The sequence below is a fragment of the Puma concolor genome, chromosome B4, assembly GCF_028749965.1.
Source record: "Puma concolor isolate L17-30 chromosome B4, mPumCon1.1.hap2, whole genome shotgun sequence".
Taxonomy (NCBI): Eukaryota; Metazoa; Chordata; class Mammalia; order Carnivora; family Felidae; genus Puma; species Puma concolor.
In genome coordinates this window covers 62,103,862-62,118,322 of record NC_141673.1, presented here as the reverse complement: position 1 = coordinate 62,118,322, position 14,461 = coordinate 62,103,862, and positions in this window count along the sequence as shown.

Genomic DNA, 14,461 nt, shown 5'->3' with positions numbered 1-14,461 from the left:
GACTCTTTCTCAAGGGAAGGCAGTGACCCCCTGCCCACCCCTTCCCCCAGCCCTGGCTCTGTGTGATGAGATCACCTTTCAGGATTCTAGTCTTTATCTTAGTCTGGGGGAGGGGGACCAAGGGGCCTTGATTTTCTCCTAAACTTTCCTTCCCCGCCCCCTTCCTGCCTTTTTCCTCCAGGACTTCTCCCCTTCCAGAATAATAATCCCCCAAATCAAACCCTGCCTCTTCTCTTCCCCAGGCCCCTGACCCACTCTGGCCTGGGGACTCAGAATGAAAGTACCCAGAGTCAATGCTTTTTCCTTCCACACGAGTCTCCTCCTCATTCTGCTACTCTACTTCCTGTCCCAAATCACCCAGCTGTTTTTTTAAAAGCCCCTCTCCAGAGCCAGCTGCAGCCCAAGGGAGAGGCCAGCTGGTCCGACTGTGGGGTGATGCCGGCCCCCATCCCACCCTCACATCTTCAGGTCCTGACCCTTTGTTAGGCGAGGAACCCAAGGAATCTCTGTGTCAGAATCTTAAGCCCACCACTGCTGCAAAGGTAACCTCTAGGTGCAAACTGCCCAAGCCAAGGGCTGAGAACCCCCTTTGGGAAGAGAGGGACTGCAGCCTGACTGCTGTATAATCCAGCAAAGCACAAATGTATGAACCCAGCTCTCTCGTGTTTTTTTTTTTTTTTCCAGCCCAGGCACCAACTCTTTAGATTTTTCCCAGGATTTGGGAGCTTGGGGTGGGGGCGGGGAGGGGAATAGGGAGGGAGGTGTGTGACTCAGCTCCTCCCAGGAGCCCTGGTGGGGGACAGGGGACATAGTGTCCTGCCCCAGTCCTCCTCCCCACTCCACACCCCCAGCCTTGGCCAACTCAAACAGGCCCCCTCCCTGTCCATTCCTGGCTCCTGTTTATACCGGGAGCCCCTTAGTCATTCTCTGGCTGGCTTTTCTACTCTCCCCAATATCCCTCCTCTCTTGGCTCTCTCTGCCCTTATAAGTCCTCTCCCAGTGGCCCCAACACCTCCTGCCTTTCCTCTCACCATGCCTGCCTTTGCCTGGCTCTGCTTTCCTCTGCTTCCGGGTCAGGCCTGGCTTAGGGTTCCCTCCTAGTTGGAACGGCTTCAGCACAGCCCTCCAGGTCTGGAAGCTGGCCTAAAAAGGTCAGCCAGGAGGGGGTCAACCTAGAGGTTATCAGCCCAACTCTCTTTCAGAAGAGGAAATGGGTGGCGACAGATGAAGTGACTTATCCAAGGTCACACGGCTAGCAAGTTAGTGGTGAGTCTAGAACTTAAGTGTTTTGACTCAACCCAATGCCCTCTCTTCTTAGGCAGCTGACCTCTAAACGTTCTGTCTCCTCTCCGCTTTCTCTCTTTTGTGTATGTCTCATCTTGTCTCTGGCCCAGCCTGTGTATCTTCAAGTGTCTCTGTTTTCTCTCTCAGATCTGACCTCTCTGGTACCCTCTGTCCCATCATCGCTCCGTAGGAATGATTTGCTGTGATGACGGACACTTATTAATCACAGTCTGCTTGACGGAGGGGCAGAAGGGGTGAAGGGCAAGGGCAGGACACTCACCAGGCTCCTGCTGTCACCAGCCTGCCTGCCTGAAGGCTGGAGCCTGAGAACCAGAAGAGTAAATTTGCAGAGGTGGTCAGGGTAGTGGTGCGAGTTCTAAAGCCAGGAGCCGTGCTTAGTTTCAGTGGGATGGGAGAGGGCTGGGGAGTATTGATAAAGGTTTATTTAGCATGTGCTCTGTGCCTGGTCCTGGGCTTGACCTTTAACTTGTCTTTATCCTACTTAATTCTTCCTAACTCTTCAGCATTGAATGTATTATGATCTTCATTTTATTGTCAAGAAACTGAGGCCCATGGAGTGAAGTGACTAAGCCAAGATCAACAGAAAGAAAGGGGCAGAAGTAGAATTCAAATTCAATCCCAACTGATTCCAAGGTCGTTGCTTTTCCCACTGTACTGTCAGTTTAGCGCTCTAAACTGGGCTGGTTTCTGTGGGGGAAGATTCTGGAGCAGGGATCTTTAAGCTAGGGTCACTGTCCCCAGGGTGTGGTAGGGGGAAGATGGGGTACACAATCCATGAATCCTCTGAAACTGGATGGAAGTATGCATGTGATTTCTCTGGGGCGAGACTCAGTTGTTTCTTTTAGATTCTCAAATGCCTGGAAATTCTGAGAACACTGAGGCCGGGTGTCCTGATTTCAAGGAGTAGATTCAAGCCTTGTTGGGTCTGTACGAAGCCCGTTTGGGTGGTTTGGGCTGAGTGAGGTCTTCGTGAAATAAAACTTCCTCACTGGTATGTGGTATATCACACACAAATGGGTTGTAGGTACCCCAAGACAGATACCGATCCCCTCAACCCTTGTAGCCTAGAGAGACCTGGGACTGCCAGAAACCCCAGGCTGGTGGCTCTCACTTACCCTGGTGGACTGTGCAAATATCATGTTCTCGAGGTCGCTTGATACAAACAAGAATTGGAAGAGTTTGCTGGACAAAAGGGGCCAGGCCAGAGGAGTTGGGTGGTTTATGACTCCTGGCTTTGGCCTGGGGGTCCTGCTCCTTCTGCCTTATGGTGGGGTGATGAGTGGGAGTCATTCTCAGAGAGGGATGGAAGGAGAGATACTTAGGAAGTTTATGGAGCCGCAGGGGGCTCTCTGGAAGGAGAGTGGAAGCCCAGTTATCTCAGGAGTCTGGGTCCAGAGCCTGCTAACACCGAGGCACTGCTCTGAGCTTGTGTATTTAAGAGAGAGTAATTGGAAAGGACGGGAGCAGGCCATGTGAACCCTTGGGCTCTGTCACTACCCTGACTCAGGTCTCAGTCTAGGGGAACTGATGGCTCCATCATCTGTGAGTCACCACCCACCACCCCCACTCCCTGTCTGGTGGGGAGAACCCCCTCCCCCTTGTCCTAGACCTAAAATAAACCCAGACTACCCGCCCCTTTCCACCCCCATTTGCTCAGAGCACGGGGAGGGGTAGATGAGAGATGTTTGCTAGAGTGACAAGACCAGTCCTGGGAGATAAGATGCTTGAGTTCTCTTGGTGCTCCAGGGCTCTGAACCTAGGGCTTGAGACTGTGACCAGATATCAGTTTGGTAGGAACCAAACTGGGAAATTTCCCAAGCTGGGCTAGGTTAGGGGGAGACAGAGGGACAGGAATTAGGGGGAAGGGCATTGATGGGAGAGGAGCAGGGCTGAGGAGACACTGGGGTAAAAAATATAAGATCTGGGAGTACAAAACAAGCAGATCAATGGGAAGGAATTTCCCCCACCCCAGCTGGAGTCTTCTCTTCCAAACCCTCTTCGGTTTTCTATTCTTTTTTTTTTTTTTTTTTTTCCTGGAACAGAATTCTACAGAAAATGTAACAACCCCAGATAGGAAGTTAAAAGGGAAATACGATTCTCTGGGGTGTCCTAAATGTTGACCTCATTTTATTTGCTCACCCACCCCACCCCCATTACTTTCCATCTTTTTTCTCCCCCTTGCCGCCCTGTACCTACCTCTGGACAGGAAAGGAGTGCCTGAAGCTTCTGTGCTTAAGGGCCTGGGGGCTGGAGGAGAGATCCATCCGGGGTGGGAGCTGTGGGTGGGAACAGCAGTTTCCTGGGATGGCCTTCCCAGATGTAAGCACATCTGGAGCCCATCAGGGAGGGACCTGGAACACCAGGATTCCCAATACACATCCGATCGGGGCTGTGAGGGGCTGAAGATGAGCCAGGCGGTCCCTCCCACCTCCATAAGTTTGCCTGCCATTTCCAGCCCTCTCCTGGGAAGGATTACCAATCCCAGACAGGAAGTTAGGGCATTGGAAGGGGCTGGGAGCCGGGCAAGAGACTCCTGGGATTTGCACCCCAAACCCGGACATACTGTTTCATTAACTTCAGCTCTTTCTGGCTACATAGACATGACAACATCCTTGATCAGGCAGGCATCAGGGTGTGTGTGTGTGTGTGTGTGTGTGTGTGTGTGTACAGCACAGGTATGCCATGTGTCCTTAACAAAATAATAAAGTTACGGTGGCATGAGGTTGGGGTTGGGGGCCAGCATGTGCCCCCTGCTTGCTTCTCATGAAAGGACAGAAGTCCTCCTCCCCATGAGTCTCTGGACCTTTTGCACTCCTCACCTCTCCACCCCTAAACAAACACACACACTCCTTCCTTGGCTGCAAATTCCTCTCCGTCCATCGTCACCTTGTAATGAACACATTTGTTTTCCAGGGATCACGTACAGGGCTAAGAATAGGTCTATCCCTTGCCCTTCCTTTCAGAGAGATCTAACCTGTTGGGGTGCTGAATTTGGGGGTAAATGGGGCATGCAGTGACCCCTGCAAGGGGTTCCAGGTGTCGCCAGCAGCCAGCCCCGAAGGGTAAAACAGAAAGTCTCTGGGGCTGAGACTCAGGAACTCACTGCTATGGAGCACTCCTGGGGAGGGGGGGGGGTGGTGCGGGCAGAGCCCTCTCCCTTTCTGCTACAGCTATAGCTTGATGGGGAACTTCCGCAAACCTTAAAAGATTCTTAGCCAACTTCTGGACTCCAAGGCTGTGGTTTGCTGAGTTGAGATAATAATATAATAGAAGGTAGTGTTGTACACAGTTAACAAGCGCAAACATATATCAGGCTTCCTGCCTTACCTGCTGCAAGGGTTGAATGGGCTATGCCCTTTGAGCCTCTGTCCCTTCTCACCTCTGACCTCAACCTTTGATTGGACTTCAAAGCCCCAGGGGAGAAGCCAAGGGGAGGAGTTCCCTGACCTGTTGGCATAGATCCCTTTCAATAGCTATCCAGCAGCTCAGAGGCTGGGCACCCAACACCTCCTGGCCAAAGTCTCTGATCTAGCCTTGGCTAGGGGGTCCCAGCTGACAGAACTGTGGGGTTAGGAGGTTGGGGTTAGGGCTCATGTCCTCAGGTCTCTAAGATAGAGGTGCGTGCGTGTGCGTGTGTGTGTGTGTGTGTGTGTGTGTGTGTGTGTGTGTGTGATAGAGACTGATCTGGGAAGAAGGGAAATGGGGTTTGGTAGAGAGCTGAGTGACTGGGGGAGGAAAGGTTGGAATGGAGCTCAAAGCTTTCACCTTGGGGAGATCAGACCTTTCTTCAGACCACACCCTCACACCCAGCCAGCCACGGCTGGCTGGCCACACCCCCACAGCTGGCTGGGAAGAGATCACAACCCTACCCCCCCCCCCCCACAAGCCAATTGCTTACAGATGTGCCACAAAAGGGGGGGGTGGTGTTGGAAGGAGGTTGGGTGGATGGAGGTGCAGGGAGGGAAGGAGGGGAGATTCATGGAAGGGAGAGAGGGAGAAGTTGTGGTCAAGGGGAGGAAGACTGGAAGAGTTGGAAGGAAAGAGTTGGAGAGGGAGAGGGGAAAGGGGAAAGAAGGGTCTCCTTCCCCCTGCAATTTGCCCCACTTGCTGCAGGCAAATTAATCTCCTTAAACCAAAGCTCTGATGATGTTGCTTCCCAGCTCAAAACCTTCCACGGCTCCACTCTTTTAACCAGTAAAGATGTGTCTACTCTAAAGTGCTGAGAACCGGGCAAGGCTCATAGGAAGTGTGGTTGACCCAAGTCCGCCTACATTTTGAGTGCTAACTATGTACAAAGTTGAGTGGGCCATGCTCGGGGGAATAATAAAGGAGAAGAAGGAGGAGGGAGAATCAGACTATGATGGAGAATGAAATAGGAGCAAAGGGGTAGACAGAGAGGCCACGGAAAGAGAAAAGGCAGAGCGACTGGACAGCAGAGCCAGTGAAACAGAAGGGGTGGAGGCAGCGAGAAGGAGGGTCCTGGAAAGATGGTAGGAGGAAAGGGGAAAGGGCCAGGAAGGCAAGAAGTAGGGGGAAGAGGGAGGCTGTGGAGGGAGGGAGGAGGCATGGCAAGTGGGAGATGATAGAACTGGGGGACCATCCCTTCCTCCTGCTGGGGCAGCAACTCTGCTGGCCACCAAGAGGCACTCTGGAGTGGGCAGGAAGCCTGCAGGCTGCCTGGTCTGCTCCTCACCTGCTCCCCATTTAGGACCTAGCTTTGTCTGTTTCTTGCCATTTTGGGGTCCTTGAATTGACTATTCTTTCTCTGGTTCCCTGTCCTCCTCACCCCCACCCCTTGGGTACCAATTTCTGAAGTCGGCTTCCTCTGAACTCATCACACCACAGGCCGGTCTCCTGCATTCCTCTTCTATGGGTTTCTTTCCATGAAGTGTGTGGGCAGGGGTGAAACAGACCCGGAGGTGCTTCCAGCTCTCGTCTGCTCTCCACTCAGTGTCTCTCCTCCTCTGATAAATCCGTCCCAGGCTGAGACATTTGTGTCAGAGGTCCCTCTGGCTCCTTTCCTGCTCCTGAATCCCTGGGGTGGTGTTTGAGGGTGGGAGGAGGGGTAAGGTCCGAGGTGGAAACTCTGACGCTGAATGCAGGCCCCCAGCCCCACTCAGACTGGCTGAGCTCATCTCTCCAAGCAACCGCAGCTGGACATTTTCCATGTGATCACCTCAGGGATGGGGGCTGGGTTCCAGAAACCCAGACAGAGCTGACTGAGTTTCACAACCAGCAGGCTGGGGGATGGATCACCCTCAGGTGCTCCACCTTACCTCTGCTGTGCTCTGTAGGGAAAGCCATGGAGAAGCAAGGCCAGAGGAGAAATAGGCCTGGAGAAGAGTCAACGCTGGGATAGATCTTGGGCCCAAGTTGGCCCAGGTTTCCGTATCCCTGCGTGAATGTTCACCGTTTGTGCTGGCTGGGCTGGGAAAAGATCCTGTGTGATGTGAATGTTTATGTGAGGTGAGAATCTGTGTGTGTGCGCGCGCGCGCGTGTGTGTGTGGTCTGAACACCTGCACATGTGTCCGTGTACGCACATACATGGGTGGGGGGCATCTCTGTCCTGAGTGGTCAGCAGGCCACAGTTGGGGTGTGATCTCTTGTCAGTGCAGGGGGAGGTGAGAGAGCTGCCTGAGGGATGAGAGCTGCCTGTTTTCCCCACCGCCCCACCCCTTCTCTAGCCAGTGGCCTTCTCTTACAACCACAGATAACCGGAAGGACAGAGAAAGCAAGCCATAAAACAGAAGGAGGAATGGGTCACTTTCTTCCTCAGTGGAAAAAATTGGGGCAAGGGGCTTCGGGGACTGGCTGACGTGGGGCTGATCGGCCAGCAGTGGATGCAGGGGTTGCTGCGAGAGTAGCCCCTGGCCTCCTGCCACAAAGGCTGCGGAGCTGGAAGCGGTAGATGGTGTTCAGCGTGGGTCTCCGCACCCTTTTCCCCCATCTCCCCCAGGCCCCAAGATGTTGGGACACTCTGGAAGAGGTGGGTGGGGGGGGTGTTCGGTGGGGAGGTAGAAAAGAGAGTGGGCAGGAAGCACTTGGCTGTTTGTTCCCTCTCTTTCCTGACTCCTTTGTGGCGGCAGACGGGCTTCCTTCCTCCCCAAGCCACCTTGGCTCCGAGCTCATTTCCGCTTTTATGCCCTTAGCGAAGCTCTCAGGCTGGCACAGTGGAGTTTTTCCAAGCTGAGTGTTCTGGGAACGGGGACCCCTAGAGGAGTGGGAATAGGGGCCGAGGAATGCAAATGAGATGCCAGTCCGGCCCTCTCATAACACGTTTCAAGGTCAGTAGCCCCACTTGAATGAACTGTGGGAGGGGATCATTGGCCAGAAGATGGGAAGCCCCTGCACCAAGCAGAGACCCAGGTATTTGGTTACCTGGGGCCTGGCCCTCCTGCAGCTTGGGATGTGGAGACAGCAGGGCTGAAGAGACAGCCTGCAGCCTAGCTTCCTTCTCTGTATCCCTACTTGGCTGTCCTTGCCTCGGTCTGCCCTGCCCCACCTCCCACCTCCATCCACTGCCCTACAAGTCAAGGAATGTAAGTTTCCTCTCTCACTCTCTCATTGATTAGTCATGGGCACCCCGATCCCCGCGGGAACTGTTACTCACCCTTGGGCCCCCCCTCACTGGCAGTGGTCTCCCCAGAACTGGCTGAATTCCTGTAGGAGGAGCTCACAGTATTGGACATGGAGGGGAGGTAGTGAGGGCTGTGGGTGGTGGGCAATGTCCTAGAGACAGCCAAAGCAGGAGGCCCTCCGTCTCCCCAACACACGCATGCGGGGAAGTCCTCCTCCTGGCTCTGGCCACTTTAATGGTCGCGGAGGTTTAGGCAGAAGGGGTAGAACTGGGGTAGGGTCTGTGTGCTGTGACTGTGTGGAGAAGGGCCCAAAGCAACTGGGCATCTAGTCCCTTCACTGGTGCTGGCCAGGACAGAGCCTGGGGCCCGCTCTTTGGATTTGGCTGAGTGCCCAGGCCTGGCCTCTGTCTCCCAGAATTAGACAGGGGCCTTCCCAATAAGGAGCCTCCCAACTCTGGGTCTATTCCCTTGCTGCCCCCACTCCCTCTCCCCTCTAATAGCTCCTCTGCCCTAAAATGGCCACGTTTTTTCCCTCCTTTCCTCCTTCCCTCCCCCATATCCAGTTTTGGGCCCCAGGGGAGGGAAGGGGGCTTGGTAAGCATTAAGGACTGCCCAGGGGCCATATGGACTGGTTTGAAGGAGGGTAATGGGATCTCAGGAAAAGAGGGGAATCAGGCCATATGACCCAGGTATATATAAGGGTGGGAGTAGAGGCAGGGCTTCCTAGGGTTACTGTCTTTTCCTATAATAGTAGCATATGCTACTGTTATATATACTATATACGATTATACATATTATAATACACACTATGTACTATACTATGAGAGCTTTACGCATATTAACTCATTTACTTGGCACTGTCATTGTATGAGGGAGCTACTGTTGAACCTGTTAAGATGAGGGAACTAAGGCACAGAGAGTTTAAGTAACTAGTCCAGGGCAAGTGGAAGAGCTGAGATTCAAACCCAAGCGATCTGGCTTCACTTTAGGAGAAACTGACCCACTGGCTTTGTGGAATACTTGGGCCTCACTGGCCGAGGCATAAGGAATGCCCAAGTGACTTATAGGGTGATGCTCACAGAAGCTGCCAGTTAAATGTGACCCATTAAGGACCCTTGGGTATTAGCATGGGTACAGACTAAACACTCCCAGAGAGTCATTGGTCTGTTAAAAAAAAACAAAAACAAAACCCAACAAGCGTATTGTTGAGTGACACGCAAGTGATATGCAGGTTAGGACAGAAGCCAAATAAATGTGACTGGAGGGCTGGGGTGGGGGTGGAGGGTTGTGGGGATGCTAGAAGGGGCCCCAAATAAGATCTAGGGCTAAGAGGGAAGAATGAAGAAGAAACCACAGGTGTGTGTGGAGGGACTTCCTTGAGCCCTTTTCTGGCCTTTGCTTTGTTCTAGGCATTAAAAAATAATGGGGCGCCTGGGTGGCGCAGTCGGTTAAGCGTCCAACTTCAGCCAGGTCACGATCTCGTGCTCCGTGAGTTCGAGCCCCGTGTCGGGCTCTGGGCTGACAGCTCAGAGCCTGGAGCCTATTTCCGATTCTGTGTCTCCCTCTCTCTCTGCCCCTCCCCCGTTCATGCTCTGTCTCTCTCTGTCCCAAAAATAAATAAAAAACGTTGAAAAAAAAATTTAAAAAAATAGTGACTTATTCTCCCTACTGAGGTGGAGAAAGGAAGAGGAGAATGAGAATTCTTCTAGCTCTGACAGCAGGTAGGGACCCTCTGGGATGGATCCAGGTATTTGACCTGGAAGTTCCTGCTTGAGCAAGACTCTGCTCTTCTCTGGTTCTCAGTTTTTTCTTTCTTAAACCAAGGAATTGAACTAGATGGTCCCTGAAGTTCCATCTCCAACACATTCAGATGCCTATATAAGAACCCAGTGGGGGAGGGGCGCCTGGGTGGCTCAGTCGGTTAAGCGTCCGACTTTATCAGGTCCTGATCTCACGGTCGGTCGGTCGGTCCATGAGTTTGAGCCCCGCGTCCGGCTCTGGGCTGTCAGTTCAGAGCCTGGAGCCTGCTTCGGATTCTATGTCTCCTTCTCTCTCTGTCCCCTCTCTCTCTGCCCCTCCTCCACTCACACTCTGTCTCTCTATCAAAAAATGAATAAACGTTAAAAAAAAAAGAAAAAAAAAAGAACTCAGTGGGGGAAAACCAGCGTGGGGGTTGGAGTCCTTGTGTGTGTGTGTGTGTGTGGTGGAGGGGGGGGCAGGACTAAACAAACACTTGGTAACTAGGATGAGCTCAGGGCTCTGAGGGAGAGACTCTGCAGGGGGTGACGGGAAGGAAACCAGGCCAGGCCAGGCCAGACCCCAGAAAAGTGAATGGAGGATGGACTCATTCATTCATTCTTTCATTCATTTAACCATGTACCTTCAGAAATTAAAACCTAGGAATCTGAGCTTCCCATCCAAGGAGGCTCTAATGCAGCTAGGAGCTTTAGATGTCTAGGAAGGGCAAACTTTCAGGTTCCTCCCCAATTTTTGAGGTATTATGGGAAAAATTAGCTAAGTACCAGGTACAGATCTGAGCATTATGCGTATATTACCTCATTTAACCTCAAAACAATCTGATGAGGCAGCTGTTTCTATCTTTCAAATAATTTCCCTATTTAATCTTGCCAACAACCCTCTAAAGTTAACAAAGCCATCTGACTGATGAGGAATCTGAAAAAGCAGGAAAAGGCAAAATTAGATTTCTTTTTTTTAAAAACATTATTTATTTTTAAATATTTATTTATTTAGAGAGAGAGTACAGATGAGCAGGGGAGGGGCAGAGAGTGAGCGAGAGGGAATTCCAAGCAGGTTCCACGCTGTCAGCACAGAGCCCCACGTGGGGCTTGATCCCACGAACTGTGAGATGAAATCAAGAGTCGGACACTCAACTGACTGAGCCACCCAGGCGCCCCCCAAATTAGATTGCTATTAGACGTTTCTAAGTGGTAAAGGTGGGAGACCCTGGAAGGAGTTGTGGGGATTCTCACTTCCTGTGAAGATCTTTTCTGCTCTGGGTTTCAGGATTGACTTAGCTGAAGGACAGAGGGGTGTAATTTGGAGCCCTTGACAGACAGGGAATGAATATGCACATTAAGGTGCCTGACAAGTTACCGGTTATGGCACCTTGATACCTTTGCCTTTCGAGATAGAAGGTATCATCATAGAGTTGGGAATTACTTTAAATTGGCCACAGGAGCCTGGGAGGCCAGAGGCTGAATTCTGAGTGAACTAGCTGGCCTTTGTTTCACCAACTAACTACTGGCTCAACAGCAGGATAGAAGGGAATTAGATATACAGAGGGACTTCCCTATTGTTTGGGTTTATAGGGGAATCTTGCCTCCTGTGGGCGATTGTAAAGTTAATTGATTGTTCCATCACCGGTCAGCAGGAGGTGGGGGTGTGAGTGGTAGCCGGCGGTGGAAGGGGGGGATGGTAGTGGAGGTGGAGGCTCCCCCAGATGACCTCTGACCCGTTCGAAGAGCCTGAGATTTCTGAGGGGGAGGAGGAGGAGGAAATTTACCAAAAGGGCACTTTGAGGGGAGGAGGGTCCACGTGTTGGGCTCCAGCCTGGGGTGAAGTCAGAGACATAAATCACACCTCCCAACTGCCCGTTTCCGCTTTGAGCTCGGTTCCCAGCCAAAAGCCGGGCTATCCTGCCAGAGGAGTGAGTGTGGAGACGGGGGAGGGACCAAGGAGCTGGAAGCCAGTGGTTGGGAATGGGAATCAGCTGGGAATGAGCATCTGGTCTCATAAGAGTCATGAAATGGGCTCAGGGTGAGGGCTGGTAGGGCCGGGAGCCTGGAGATCTTCACAAAACTGCGCTCTGGTAGATCTCGCTCTCATTCTACTTGGGACACACCCACCTCCCCACCCAGTCTGCTGAATTCTCCTTTCCCACAAACCGCACCAATGTGACATGCCTCGAGGCTCAGACCCCTACAGAGACACACCCCCACTCTTTTCCCATCCAGCTGTTGCTCACTTTTGCCAGAAAACCCCGATCTTCCTCTGATGACTGATGACCCGCCCTGAGAAAGGAGGGCAGCCTGAGGGAGATAAGTGTATCCTGGATCTTCATTAAAGGTCTAGAACCATCCTCCTCTAGTGATCCAAAAGCCTGAGCTATGTCATTTTTTCCTCACAGGGGACGGGTCTGGCGGCTTTTCCCTCTCACTTTAGGAGAACCCTGGGGTTGGCTCTCCTCTTGGTGTGCAATGCCTCCTCGCCAGGAGGTAGAGCGGGAGGCCTGACACTCAGTGTGCCTGTTGGGTGAGGTAGATGTTTGAGGGCAGGAAGTTGAGAAAGCAACTGAGACAATGGCGTTTTTTCCGCTGGCCGGGGTCCAGGTTGCCGGGTCCTGTCTGACCCTAGCAGCGCCTCCTACTTCTTCCTTTGGTCAGCTTCCCACTCAGGGCTCATTTGTGGGGAGAGATAGGAGAGGCAGTGTTCCAGTGGAGGGAAGCCCTCTTCCCCCTTTTCCAGGTGACCGTTCTGGATTGACCAGAGATTTGGGGGGCACAAGTAACCTGGTCCAGCCTGGGACCGTGCCATCCGCGCCTGGTGTTCTCTTCCATGTAAAGGAGTTTGCCGTGACCTCTCTATGGTATAGCTAGAAGTACATCTAAGGGGAGCAATTATGCTTCATTTTGGGCTATGTTTGCCCCATTCTTTTCTCTAAATTATCTGTTTGCATCCCCATTAGACTGGAAGCTTTACTGGAACAAGGACTGTGTGTCTGTCCATTGATTTGGCCCTCAGACTAGCATTAGGAAAATAATATATATATATATATATATATATATATATATATTTAATTTTTTATTGTTTATTTATTTTTGAGAGAGTGAGAGAGAGTATGAGCATGAGAGAGGGAGACACCAAATCCGAAACAGGCTCCAGGCTCCAAGCTGTCAGCACAGAGTCCAATGCAAGGCTCAAACCCACGAACCGTGAGATCATGACCTGAGCTGAAGTCGGATGCTTAACTGACTGCACCGCTCAGGCGCCCCAATATATATTTCTTGATATGCAAAGTGATAACATGATGATACAGGAGGAGGAGAGGGAGATCTTGGGAATGCTGGAATATATGTTTTCCTAGAAAAGGGGAGGGAGTTGGGTCACAGCTACCAGGGCCACTTAAATGGGGATAAATTGATATTGAAGCCTCCTTCCACCCCTACCTGTTTGGATCAGAAAAAGCCTCTTCCCGATACAACCTCTAAGTCAGTCCCTTGAGGCTCAATGATTCGGTATTGTTTTACTAATGTGCTGAATTTATCTTTAGTTTTCTCCTGTGATTCCAACATCTGGAAGGCACTCATCAAGGTCTGCACAAACTTCCCCAACTCCTTCTAACTCTCAGTCACGCTCCTCTCTTCTGAATTCTTGTGCTCATAGTCTGGACTACACAGTCTAGCATTTAATTATACAGGGTATTTATAAAGTCCTTGTGAATACATTTAGAAAGTGAGTACGTTTGGATGTATATATGATAGAAGCAACGGTAAATATTTTATGAAAGCATATTCCATATAATTTTTAATGCTAACGTTTGCTTTTTGTTAATATGCTTTTAACCTGTACAGAAAAGGCATATGTTATACTGGAAAGATAACCTGGGTTCAAATGCTGCCTCCCTCACAACAAGTTACTTGACATTCCTGGGTCTCAGTACCTTCATCTGTAAAGCAGAAGTCACACCTTCCTTGACTTGTTGGGAGAATTAAAGGAGCATGGTGCATGTACCATCACCTGCTGCAGTGTGTGACTGCAAATATTAAAACCTCATCCAATCTGGCTGATGAATCTGAAATCTATTCAAAGTCTGATATGCTCTTTGAATGAAAGGGGATGTATTTTATTGGTCAGTTCTCAGCACAGACATTACTTCCTCCTTAATTCTCTCCCAGTTCCCTAGACTTCTAGTCATTACACTGTATCTTCTTGTTTGTCTTGCCTATTGTGAGAAATAAGCCCACTGACCCAATCAAAGGAGGGACGCGGAGACTTGGAGCACAGTGAAGCCAGGCTTTCGTCAACGTTCCTGCAAAAGCAGGTGTCTGATGGACAGGCATGCTCGGCCAGTCACAGCAGGCAATTTATCTCCTAGTATGCAAGTCCCGCCCCTGGTTCCTCATTGGCTGAGTACTACAGAAGTTACAACCTTACCCGGGTGTCGCCTATGCCCATATACGGCGTGGTAGTAAGGTAAAAAATAGTCTGATGAGGGGACCCTGGGTGGCTCAGTCGGTTAAGCATCTGACTTCAGCTCTGGTCATGATCTCGTGGATTGTGAGTTCAAGCCCCGCGTCGGGCTCTGTGCTGACAGCTCAGGGCCTGGAGCCTGCTTCAGATTCTCTGTCTCTCCATCTCTCCATCTCTCCATCTCTCGGCTCTTCCCCCTGCTCGTGCTCTTTGTCTCTATCTCTCAATAACAGATAAACGTTAAAAACAAGCAAAGAAAGTAGTCTGATGGGAGCAAATGTACATTTCCTGAGGTGACACAGTCTTTCAGTCCTTCCTCCCTCTGGTCTTTGACACATGCTCATTGCAAAGCCCACGAAAATAAGCC